General features: G+C 38.4%; 1 long non-coding RNA gene across 1 annotated transcript; it reads left to right on the top strand.

Annotated features, from left to right (window-relative positions):
* Window positions 1-3,407: 3,407 nt before the first annotated feature.
* On the top strand, window positions 3,408-12,220 carry LOC122425085. The gene is made up of 4 exons (XR_006264689.1): window positions 3,408-3,448; window positions 5,325-5,327; window positions 10,708-10,713; window positions 12,069-12,220. It is a non-coding gene; the product is annotated as an uncharacterized LOC122425085 (long non-coding RNA).
* The last annotated feature ends 938 nt before the right edge of the window (window positions 12,221-13,158 follow it).

Raw genomic sequence — 13,158 nt, 5'->3', positions numbered from 1 at the left:
AACCATAAAAGAATACTGGATATGATGGATCACATTAGATTAAGAACTTCTACTCGTCAGAAAACAGCATTAAGAATGAAAATACAAGCCATAGAATGGGAAGAGGTATCTGCAAAGTATATAGCTGATTAATTGTATGAAGAACCACAAATCAGTGAGAAGAAAGCAGATGACCTAGTTTTTCTCAGTGGGCAAAAGGTTTGAAAAGACATTTTACAAAAGAAGAAATCTAAATGTCCAATAAATATAAAAAGGTGCTCAATTTCATTAAACAGGTCAGGGCAATGCAAATTAAAACTACAAGATAGCACAATATACCCATTATTCTGGCAAATTTAAAAGTCTGACAAACCAAGTGTTAATGAAAGTATAGAAAAATGGAATTCTCATTCACTGCTGGTGGGAATGTAAGTCAGTGCAACCACTCTGGGAACCTGTGCTATTATCTAATAATGCTGAAGACATGCATACCAGGTGGTCGAAAATTCCAGGCCAAGGTATATATCTTTGAGATATGTGTTCTAATGTATATCAGGATACATGCCTAGGAATGTTCTTACCAGCAACCAAGACTCCCATCTCATAAAATGGAAGAATAAATAGTAACATGTTGGTACTAGAAAATACCATACAGCATTAAAACAAAAGAACCACAAATATATACTCAATATGGATGGATCTTACAAACATAATGTTGAGGTTAAAAAACAAGTCATTAGGTAGGTAGATAGAATAATTCCATTAATATAAAGCTCAAAAACAGGTAAAACTAAACAAAGAAAGTAAAATTGGTACCTTTTGTATGGGGAGAGATAAACAGATGTTTCAGTCTGCTAGGGCTACCACAATAAACTACCACAGACTGGGTGGCTTAAACAACAGAAGTTTATTTTCTCACTCTTCTGGAAGCTAAGAAGTCCGAGATTAAGGTGCTGGTCAGTTCAGTGCCTGGTGAGAGTTCTCTGCTTTGTAGATGGCTACCCTCTCACTGACCTTTCCTCTGTGCTTATACAGAAAGGGAGAGTGAGCTCTCTCCTTTTATAATCATCTCATCACGATTAGTGAACCCCCCTCATAACCTCATCTAACCCTAATCACCTCCCAAAGGTCCCATACCCAACACCACCACACTGGGGGTTATGGTTTCAACATATGACTGTTGGGGGCACACAAGCAGACAGTCCATAAAAACAGGACTTATGGAGTGACAGTTCAGTTCAGTTCAGTCACTCAGTCGTGTCTGACTCTTTGCAACCCCATGGACTGCAGCATGCCAGGCTTCCCTGTCCATCACCGACTCTCAGCGTCTGTTCAAACTTATGTCCATCGAGTCAGTGATGCCATCCAGCCATCTCAGCCTCTGTTGTCCCCTTCTCCTCCTGCCTTCAATCTTGCTCAGCATCAGGGTCTTTTCAAATGAGTCAGTTCTTCGCATCCCGTGGCCAAAATACTGGAGTTTCAGCTTCAGCATCAGTCCTTCCAATGAACACCCAGGACTGATCTCCTTTAGGATGGACTGGTTGGATCTCCTTGCAGTCCAAGGGACTCTCAAGAGTCTTCTCCAACAACACAGTTCAAAAACATCAATTTTTCAGCACTCAGCTTTCTTTATAGTCCAACTCTCACATTCATACATGACCACTGGAAAAACCATAGCTTTGACTAGATGAACCTTTGTTGGCAAAGTAATGTCTCTGCTTCTTAATATGCTATCCAGGTTGGTCACAGCTTCTCTTCCAAGGAGCAAGTGTCTTTTAATTTCATGGCTGCAGTCACCATCTGCAGTGATTTGGGAGCCCCAAAAATTAAAGTCTTTCACTGTTTCCATTGTTTCCCCATCTATTTGCCATGAAATGATGGGACCAGATGCCATGATCTTGGTTTTCTGAATGTTGAGCTTTAAGCCAACTTTTTCACTCTCCTCTTTCACTTTCATCAAGAGGCTTTTTAGTTCCTCTTCACTTTCTGCCATAAGGGTGGTGTCATCTGAATATCTGAGGTTATTGCTATTTCTCCTGGCAATCTTAATTCCAGCTTGTGCTTCTTCCAGCCCAGCGTTTCTCATGATGTACTCTGCACATAAGTTAAATAAGCAGGGTGACAATATACAGCCTTGACGTACTCCTTTCCTAATTTGGAAGCAGTCTGTTGGTCCATGTCTGACAGTGAGGTTCTACAAATGGGTAGCAGTTACAGGTATTCCCTTTTTCAACCATTCATACACTTTCTGTACGTCCTACATGACATTTAAAAATAAAATTATAGATCTGGGCTAACTCAGGATTGGCTATCTCTATGATGTTCATTAAGTCTTTCAATCTCTTTGACCATTAGATTTTCTCATGTATAAAATGGAGATAATATCTGCCTCCTGTTAAAAATTTTAAAAAGAGAAAATGTAGCACTCAGCTAGTACCTGGCACAGAGTATAGCCAATGGATAAAAGTATAAAAAAGTATTTCCTTCATCCATTTATTTATTCACTTATCATACATTTACCAAGGGCTTTCCAGGTGACTCAGTGGTAAAAGAATCTACCTGCCAATGCAGGAAATGCAGGAGACTCAGGAGACATCGGTTTTATCCCTGGGTCGGGAAAATTCCCTGAAGAAGAAAATGGCAACTTACTCCAGTATTCTTGCCTGGAGAATCCCATAGATAGAGGAGCCTGACAGGCTACAGTCCACTGGGTCACAAAGAGTCAGATATGACTGAGCACGCTCGCACTAATATTTTCCAAAAGTCTATCAGGTGCTAAATCACTCACTGGGCTGCAAGACTAAGGTTGGAAGAGAAAATTTTCCTCTTGAAACATATGAGACACTAATGCCCCCTACTGGAGCTATGGAGAAAACTCTTCCTGGTTATGCGCTTTTTTTCTCCCTAATTATAGGTGCTGAAAAAAAAATTAAGAGTTCAAAAATATTTTTAATTTTATAAAATAATGAGACAATTGGAAATTAAAACATTTGGCAATATCAAGGAATTTCTGTTAATTTTTGTTTAGGTGAGACAATGGTATTGTGGATTTCTTCTTCAAAAATAATCCTTACTGTTTACCTACCACCTATGAAAATAAAAATAAACAAATGGGACCGAATCACACTTAAAATCTTTTGCATGGCAAAGGAAATCATAAACAAATGAAAAGACGACCCTCAGAACTGGAGAAAATATTTGCCAATGAAACAACTGACAAGAGATTTATATACAAACAGCTCAAACAGCTCAATATTTAAAAATGGGTGAGAGACTTAAATAGACATTTCATCAAAGAAGATATACAGATGGCCAACAAACACATGAAAAGATACTCAGCATCACTAATTATTACCAAAATGCAAATCAAAACTACAATGAAAAAAGAAACTGCAAGAAGTATCACCTCACACCAGTCAGAATGGCCATCATCAAAAAAAATCTACAAACAATAAATGCTGGAGAGGGTGTGAAGAAAAGGGAACCCTCTTGCTCCGTTGGGAATGTAAATTGATAAAGTCACTATGGAAAAGAGTATGGCGGTTCCTTAAAAAATTAAAAATAAGACCCAGCAATCACACTCCTGGGCTATACCCAGGGAAAACCATAATTCAAAAAGACCCATGTACTCCAGTGTTCATTGCAGCACGATTTACAATAGCAAGGACATGAAAGCAACCTAAATGTCCATTGACAGAGACAAATGGATAAAGATGCAGTAAACATATAGAACAGAATAATACTCAGCCATAAAAAGGAATGAAATAGTGCCATTTGCAGAGATATGGAAGGACCTAGAGATTGTCAAGGGCTTCCCAGGTGGCGCTAGTGATAAACAACCTGCCTGCCAATGTAGGAGACAGGAGACTCGGATTCAATCCTTAGGTCAGGAAGATCCCTTGGAAGAGGACATGGCAACCCACTCCTGGACAATCTTGCCTGGACAATCTCCAAGCTCCACAGAGGAGCTTGGCAAGCTACAGTCCATAGGGTCGCACAGAGTCAGACATGACTGAAACAACTTAGTGTGCACACAGAGATTGTCATACAAAGTGAAGTAAGTCAGAAAAAGAAAATAATATCACTTACATGTGAAATATAGAAAAATGATACAGATAAACTTATTTGCAAAGCAGAAAGAGTCACAGATGTAGAGAACAAATTTATGGTTATCAAGTGGGAAGAGGAGTTGGAGGAATTGGGAGATTGGGATTGACATATATACATTCAGTTCAGTTCAGTCGCTCAGTCGTGTCCGACTCTTTGCAACCCCGTGAATTGCAGCACGCCAGGCCTCCCTGTCCATCACCAACTCCCGGAGTCCACCAAAACCCATGTCCATCGAGTCGGTGATGCCATTCAACCATCTTATCCTCTGCCGTCCCCTTCTCCTCCTGCTCTCAATCTTTCCCAGCATCACGATCTTTTCCAATGAGTCAGGTCTTCACATCAGGTGGCCAACGTATTTGAGTTTCAGCTTCAACATCAGTCCTTCCAATGAACACCCAGGACTGATCTCCTTTAGGATGGACTGGTTGGATCTCCTTGCAGTCCAAGGGGCTCTCAAGAGTCTTCTCCAGCACCACAGTTCAAAAGCATCAATTCTTTGGCACTCAGCTTTCTTTATAGTCCAACTTTCATATCCATACATGACCACTGGAGAAACCATAGCCTTGACCAGATGGACCTTTGTTGACAAAGTAATGTCTCTGCTTTTTTTTATTTTTTGTCTCTGCTTTTTAATATGCTATCTAGGTTGGTCATAAGTTTCCTTCCAAGGAGTAAGCGTCTTTTAATTTCATGGCTGCAGTCACCATCTGCAGTGATTTTGGAGCCCAGAAAAATGAAGCCAGCCAGTTTCCACCGTTTCCCCATCTATTTGCCATGAAGTGATGGGACCAGATGCCATAATCTTTGTTTTCTGAATGTTGAGTTTTAAGCCAACGTTTTCACTCTCCTCTTTCACTTTCATCAAGAGGCTCTTTAATTCTTCTTCACTTTCTGCCATAAGAGTGGTGTCATCTGCATATCTGAGCTTATTGATATTTCTCCCGGCAATCTTGATTCCAGTTTGTGCTTCATCCAGCACAGCATTTCGCATGATGTACTCTGCATATAAGTTAAATAAGCAAGGTGACAATATACAGCCTTGATGTACCCCTTTTCCTATCTGGAACCAGTCTGTTGTTCCATGTCCAGTTCTAACTGTTGCTTCCTGACCTGCATACAGGTTTCTCAAGAGGCAGGTCAGGTGGTCTGGTATTCCCATCTCTTTCAGAATTTTCCACAGTTTATTATGATCTACACAGTCAAAGGCTTTGGCATAGTCAATAAAGCAGAAATAGATGGTTTTCTGGAACTCTCTTGCTTTTTCGATGATCCAGCAGATGTTGGCAGTTCTATGTACAAAATAGATAACCAATGAGAACCTCCTTAGCACCGGGAACTCTACTCAATAATCTGTGGTGACCTAGATGGGAAGGAAATCTTAAAAAGAGGGAATACATGTATACACATAACTGATTCACTTTGGTGTACAGCAGAAATTAACACAACACTGTGAAACAGCTATATTCCAATAAAAATTGAAAGAAAAAAATCTTTACCATTTAAAAATTTTTTAAACTATTTCAGATGAACTGATATGTCTATTATAGCAGTTAGGATTTAACCCAAGAAATAGAACAAGTAGGAGATACACTGATACATACAGTTTCAATTTCATGAGAAATTGCTTTTGCTAGTAACTTACATGATTGTAGGGGCTATCGAGGCAAGTCTGAAACCCACAGGACAGCCTCACCTAGATTATCTAGGATAATTTCCCATACTTAAAAACAACTGATTATGGTTGTAGTCACTTTAATAAATAACACAGGACTGTAGCCTAGCCATGGTGACACATAAAACTGACCATCACATTTGTGAACTGATTCAAAATAATATGGAAGGGAGAATGCAGATGGAACAGGACTGGCCCATGGTTTGATTGTCCTTGAGCCTGGGATGATGGGTACATGGAGGTTTGCTATAGTTCTGTCTTCTTTGTATACGTCACAATTTTCTACAACAAGAGAGTTTTAAAATATACTTTAAATCACTCAGAAACCCACTGCTTTATATTTGGTATCTTTACTTCTGGATCTTTTCCTCTACATGTTTTCACATAGTTAAGAGCATACTGGAGTTACTACTTTATATCTACTTCTTTTATAGCATTTCATTACTTATTTCATTAGCACTTTCACACCTCATTAAAAATTCTTCCCAAATATCAAACAAAAAGATTAATAATTCAGGCACTGATATCACACAAATCTGGTTTGAATCCCGGTTCTTCTATTAGATACTGAGTGACCCTCGCCTACGCTTCTTAGATGCTTTCTATACCTCAGTTTCTTTTAATATAGTCATCTACTTGTTCAGCTAATACTGTGAGTATCCTCTGAACCAGATCCTGTTCTTTTTTTTTTTTTAGTTGAAGGATAATTGCTTTACAGAATTTTGTTGTTTTGAACCAGTTCCTGTTCTTGATGCTGTGGCTACACCAATTAAAAAAACAAAGTCCCTGCTCTCATGGAACTGACATTACTGGAGGAAACAGACACTAAGTACATATTGTGCAGGGGATTACAACTAATCCAGAGGAAAATGAGGCACAGTAAAGGGGATAGGGAGTGCAGGGATTGCTACTTCACACAAGTCAGGCAAGTCTTGTCTGATAAGGTGACATTTGAACAAAGACTTGAAGGAAGTGAAGGAGTCAGCCATTTGAAATTATTTGGCAGAAGAGCACACTAAGCAAAGGAAATAGCATATGCAAGTAGGAGCGCATTCAAGGCACAGAAAGAGGCCAGAGTGATTGGAGGAGAACGAACAACTAGACGATGTGGGAAATGGGCTCAGAGAGTTAACAGGAAACAGACTGTGCAAGATAGAGTCGTTAGGTGGTTTTAAACAAAGGAGGGACATCTGGCTTCTGGTTTAGAGGGTTTACTCTCTAGCTGCAGCAATAAAAATAAAGTGAAAGGAGCAAGGGCAGAAACAGGAAAATCAACTGGTAGTCTATTAGAAACATACAGACAAAAGATGCTAGTGGCAAGGACCAGGCTGGTAGTGCTAGAGACTCTGAGCAATAGTCAGAGCCCCAAGATTTGCTGTTGTATTTATTAATATGTGGGGTGAGAGAGAGGAGGAGTCTAGGATTATTCTAAACTTTTAGCCTAAGCAACTAGAAATATGGGGTTGCCATTAACTGAGCAGTGAATGCATCAGAGAGAGTTAACTCTGCATTGTACCAGCACAAATCCACAACTATGGGAAAGAGGAGAAGAGAAAATGGCAACAGCTTTGGCACCTGAAAAGCTGATGGACCAGGGTTAATGGCTTAGCTATCCAAGAAAGCCTAATCCTAACTCAATTAGGAAATTGAGAATCAACCTGTTTAAACAGTAGCATCTTTAAAAAGTTCAGGAGTTCATGGTATCACGTACAGCTGGAAGCTGAGTTCGTGGGTATAAAATAAAGACGGTTAAAAGGTTAAAACAGTTTAAAGCTGTTTAAGAATGTAGCTCCCTAATCCCTTCTCCTACTCTGCTAAAGAATGATTATCTCTCCCCAACACAGGCAGAGGACTGGACAGCACAAGTCACAGCTGAAGTTGGAGGTATCATACGCAGAACAGCAGGATTTAGAGAATCAGACAGAGCACACACACTGTTTAGATCTCAAGTCCACCCCTCGGGTTCTGTGTAACTCTCCCTCCAGACAGGACTTTGGAAAAGTTTTCCATTATGGGAAATCCAAACAGCCCAGGAAAAAGGACAAAATGTGCTGACATTTGGAGTTCCCCAGTTAGATCACTCAATAGTGAAACTTGAGTCAAGAAGTTAGAACTTACATCAGCTTTTCATCCTATCCACCAACATCCACGCTCAAAAATGAGATGATAAACAAGGATTGCCAAGTATCTAGGCAGAGCCTCATTGTACTTTTACTGGAGTGTCAGGAAGGAATGCAATTAGATGTTGGTTTTCTATCAGACATCTTTACCCAGAGTCTGTCTGCTTTATTTCTACCTCCCCACTATCTTTTTTCCTTTGCCCTATTCTTTCCTTAAAAAGAAAAGAAAAACAAAGCAATATTCCAAGAGGCCCCTGGTTTTGGTCCTTTGTTCTTATCTGCCTAAAACTAACCTCTGAGTCATCTTAGAACTTGACCTTTCTTCAGGATGAAAGTCTCATTGCCTTTCTCTGGATTTCAGAAACCTAGTCAGGAATAAAAATACACTGTATGAAGTGATGTGGGCCCTATCAAGCACTCCTGATGGCGTGTAAATTGGTGTCAACTTTCTGGAAAATTATGGGTAATATGCTGTAAGATTTTAAATGAGCAATCCAACAATCTAATTTCTAGAAATTTATACTAAGGAAAATTTTTAATGTGAATACTATTAGTGGTAATACATACTGAAGTGCTTATGAATATATGGATACAATGTCTAAAACTTGCTTCAGAATAATCATATTTAGTGGGTGTATTTATATTTTCTCATATGAAAGCCACTATGTACATAGTCCCATTGTAGTGTGCTGTAAATGTATAATACACACTGGATTTTGAAGACTTAATACCAAAAAGAAAAAGTGAAATATGTCATTAATAATTTGCATATGGGGCATCTATTAAAATAATATTTTGGATATATTGAAAAAAAGAAAATGTATCATTAAAATTGACTTCACCTATTTCTTTTCTCTTTGTGAAATGGAACTAGTAGAAAAGTTTAAATCACATTTAAGTAACATTTTTAATTATAAATGTGGCTTGTATTAATATTTGTGGTTTACATTATGTTTCTATTGGACAGCACTGGTATAGAGTCTATATACCATCAGTAGGACATATCTGCAGGTTTCACATTCTTCGGAGTCAACCAATCTCAGATCAAAAATATTCAGGGAAAACAAAATTCCAGAAAGTTTGAAAAGGAAAACTTGAATTTGCCATATGCTGTAAACTATTTAGAGCAGTTGACCCAGTTGACCCTTCAACAACACTAGGGTTTGGGGTGCCAACCCTCTGAACAGTGGAAACAGAAAGAGTTGGCCCTCCATATCCATGAGTCTTCTATATTCAAGGTCACCAGTTATAGATTCAACCAACTGTGGATCATGTAGTACTGAAGTATTTACTACTAAAAAAATCTGAATATAAGTGGACACTTGCAGTTCAAACCCAGGTCAACTGTATTTACAACTATTAATATAGCTTTTATATTGTATTATGTATTATGAGTAATCTAGGGATAACTTCAAGTATACACACAGGAAGATGTGTGTAGGTTACATGTAAACAGTAAGTCATTTTATATACTTTTTATATACATTTTATATACTTGAGCCTTTGCGGATTTTGGTATCTATGGAGGTCCTGGAACCAATCCTCCAAGGATACCAAGGGATGACTGTATTCCTATCAATAAAACAAAATTTTGCATTAAACATGAATATGTTTGAATGATTGAGCATAAATGGGTAATTATTCAAATTAGGTGATGGGTACACAGGAATTCTTTATATCCCATTCTCTACTTTTGTAATTTCCCATAAAAAAGTTTTAAATATATGAGCAAAGCTGTTTTCAAGAAGGTGTTCACTCCTGTTTATACAACACTAAAAAGTGAGAAAAATGTGCAGTACTTATAACAGCAAGTTCAGTTCAGTCACTCAGTCATGTTCACCTCTTTGCGACCCCATGGACTGAAGCACGCCAGGCTTCCCTGCCCTTTACCATCTCCCAGAGCTTGCTCAGACTCATGTCCATCGAGTCAGCAATGCCATCCAACCATCTCATTTTCTGTCATCCCCTTCTCCTCCCACCTTCAATCCTTCCCAGCATCAGGGTATTTTCCAATGAGTCAGTTCTTCACATCAGGTGGCCAAAATATTGGAGTTTCAGCTTCAGCATCAGTCCTTCCAGTGAACACCCAGGACTGATCTCCTTTAGGATGGACTGGTTGGATCTCCTTGCTGCCCAAGGGACTCTCAAGAGTCTTCTCCAACACTACAGTTCAAAAGCATCAGTTCTTTAGCACTCAGCTTTCTTTATAGTCCAACTCTCAGATCCATACACGACTACTGGAAAAACCATAGCTTTGACTAGATGAACCTTTGTTGGCAAAGTAATGTCTCTGCTTTTTAATACACTATCTAGGTTTGTCATAGCTTTTCTTCCAAGGAGCAAGTGTCTTCTAATTTCATGGCTGCAGTCACCATCTGCAGTGATTTTGGAGCCCAAGAAAATGAAGTCTGTCACTGTTTCCATTGTTTCCCCATCTATTTGCCATCAAGAGATGGGACTAGATGCCATGATCTTAGTTTTCTGAATGTTTAGTTTTAAGCCAACTTTTTCATGCTCCTTTCTCACATTCACCAAGAGACACTTTAGTTCTTCATAACAATAAAGGAATGATTAAATTATGTTCACCCATGTGCTGCATACAATCACTAAATAGTAAAACAAAAGTAACATCTAACATTTGAATTCTAATTATATTCCCGGCTTTGTGCTAAACAAATTATATTGTTATATCATTTCATAGTCACAATAGCTAAATAAGGTAGACAAAGTTCATATTTCCTTCACTCCAGATTTATATATCTAATAGCCTGCCAACTGATATCTATTAGCTGGAATATAAGGGTAAAGAACAAAACAAACCAACAGGAAAAAGTGAATTGGAAGAAACAGAAACTATCCACAGAAAAGAAAAAAAAAATTTTTAAGGAAATTTTGATTAATTAAATTAGTTAAAACTACAGGCCCATATCACTGATGAACATGGATGCAAAAATCCTCAACAAAATTCTAGCAAACAGAATTCAACAACATATTAAAAGCTCATACACCATGATCAAGTTCAGTTTATTCCAGGGATGCAAGGATTCTTCAATATATGCAAATCAATCAGTGTGATACAACATGTTAGCAAACTGAAAGATAAAAACCATATGATCATCTCAATAGATGCAGAAAGAGCCTTTGACAAAATTCAGCACCCATTTATGATTAAACCTCTTCAAAAAATGGGCATAGAAGGGACTTACCTCAACATAGTCAAGGCCATATATGATAAGCCCACAGCAAACATTATTCTCAATGGTGAAAAACAGAAAGCATTCCCCCTAAGATCAGGAACAAGACAAGGGTGTCCACTTTCAACACTATTATTCAATGTAGTTTTGGAAGTCCTAGCTATAGCAATCAGAGAAGAAAAAGAAGTGAAAGGAATCCAAATTGGAAAAGAAGAAGCAAAACACTCACTGTTTGCAGATGACATGATACTCCTTACAGGAAAACATAGGCAGAACACTCGATGACATAAATCAAAGCAAGACCCTCTATGACCCACCTCCTAGAGTAATGGAAATAAAAACAAAAGTATACAAACGGGACCTGATTAAACTTAAAAGCTTTTGCACAGCAAAGCAAACCATAAGCAAGGTGAAAAGACAACCCTCAGAACGGGAGAAAATAATAGCAAATGAAGCAACTGACAAAAGATTAATTTCCAAAATGTAGTGTCAATGGACATCTAGGACATCTATTGTTCATCTGTCAGTGAATATATAGGTTGCTTCCATGTTATAGATGTTGTAAATAGTGCTGCAATGAACACTGTGGCACATGTGTCTTTTTCAATTTTGGTTTCCTCAGGATATATGCCTAGGAGTGGGACTGCTGGCTCATATGGTGGTTTTATTCCTAGCTTTTCAAGAAATATCCATACTGTCTTCCATGAAGGCTGTATCAATTTATAAGCTCAACATATTGAGCTTTTACCACTCAATACCAGAAAAACAAACAACCCAATCAAAAAGTGAGGAAAAGACCTAAACAGACATTTCTCCAAAGAAGACATACGGATGGCTAACAAACACATGAAAAGATGCTCAACATTGCTCATTATTAGAGAAACGCAAATCAAAATTACAAGGAGATATCACCTCACACCAATAAGAATGGCCATCATCAGAAAGTCTACAAACAAAAACTGCTGGAGAGGGAGCCCTCCCTCTGTGGAGAAGAGGGAGCCCTCTTGCACTATTAGTGGGAACGTAAATTGATACAGCCATTATGGAAGATAGTATAGAGATTTCTTTAAAAACTAGGAATAAAACCACCATATGACCCAGCAATCCCACTCCTAGGCATATATCCTGAGGAAACCAAAATTGAAAAAGACACATGTACCACAATGTTCATTGCAGCACTATTTACAATAGCTAGGATATGGAAGCAACCTAGATGTCCACTGACAGATGGATGGATAAAGAAGTTGTGGTACAGATACACAGTGGAAAATTACTCAGCCATAAAAAGAAATGCATTTGAGTCAGTTCTAATGAGGTGGATGAACCTAGAGTCTATTATACAGAGTGAAGTCAGTCAGAAAGAAAAAGATAAGTATCAAATACTAACACATGTATATAGAATCTAGAAAGATGGTACCAAAGAATTTATTTGCAGGGCAGCAATGGAGAAACAAACATAAACAGACTTATGGACATAGGGAGAGGGGAGGAGAGGGTAAGATGTATGGAGAGAGTAACGTGGAAACTTACATTACCGTATATAAAATAGATACCTAATGGGAATTTGCTGTATGTCTCAGGCAACTCAAACAGGGGGTCTGTATCAACCTAGATATAGATGGGGAGAGAGATGGGAGGGAGGTTCTGGGTTGGGGGGGCATATATGTATACCTATGTCTGATTCATGTTGAGGTTTGACAGAAAACAACAAAATTCTGTAAAGCAATTATCCTTCAATTAAAAAAATAAATACATTTTAAAAAGGAAGTTTTGATTAATATCGAAGAGAGATAATAGAAGATATTGCTTCTATGAGACAGCAACATTTTTTTAAAAAATGCAGGTGGAATTAAGAAGAAATAACTCTTGAAAATTAATAATCTAATAGCAGACATTAAAAACTAACTAGACATTTCATCAAACCCTCAGAAAGTAGAGACAAGACAAAGGAATGGGCTCACACCAGTCACAATCAGCTCAGTTCAGTCTCAGTTGTGTCCGACTCTTTGTGACCCCATGAACCGCAGCACTCCAGGCCTCCCTGTCCATCACCAGCTCCCAGAGTTTACTTAAACTCATGTCC

Source organism: Cervus canadensis, chromosome 22 (genome assembly GCF_019320065.1).
Source record: "Cervus canadensis isolate Bull #8, Minnesota chromosome 22, ASM1932006v1, whole genome shotgun sequence".
Lineage (NCBI taxonomy): Eukaryota > Metazoa > Chordata > Mammalia > Artiodactyla > Cervidae > Cervus > Cervus canadensis.
Note: the sequence above shows the minus strand (reverse complement) of the source record. Positions and strands in the feature narration are given on the sequence as shown.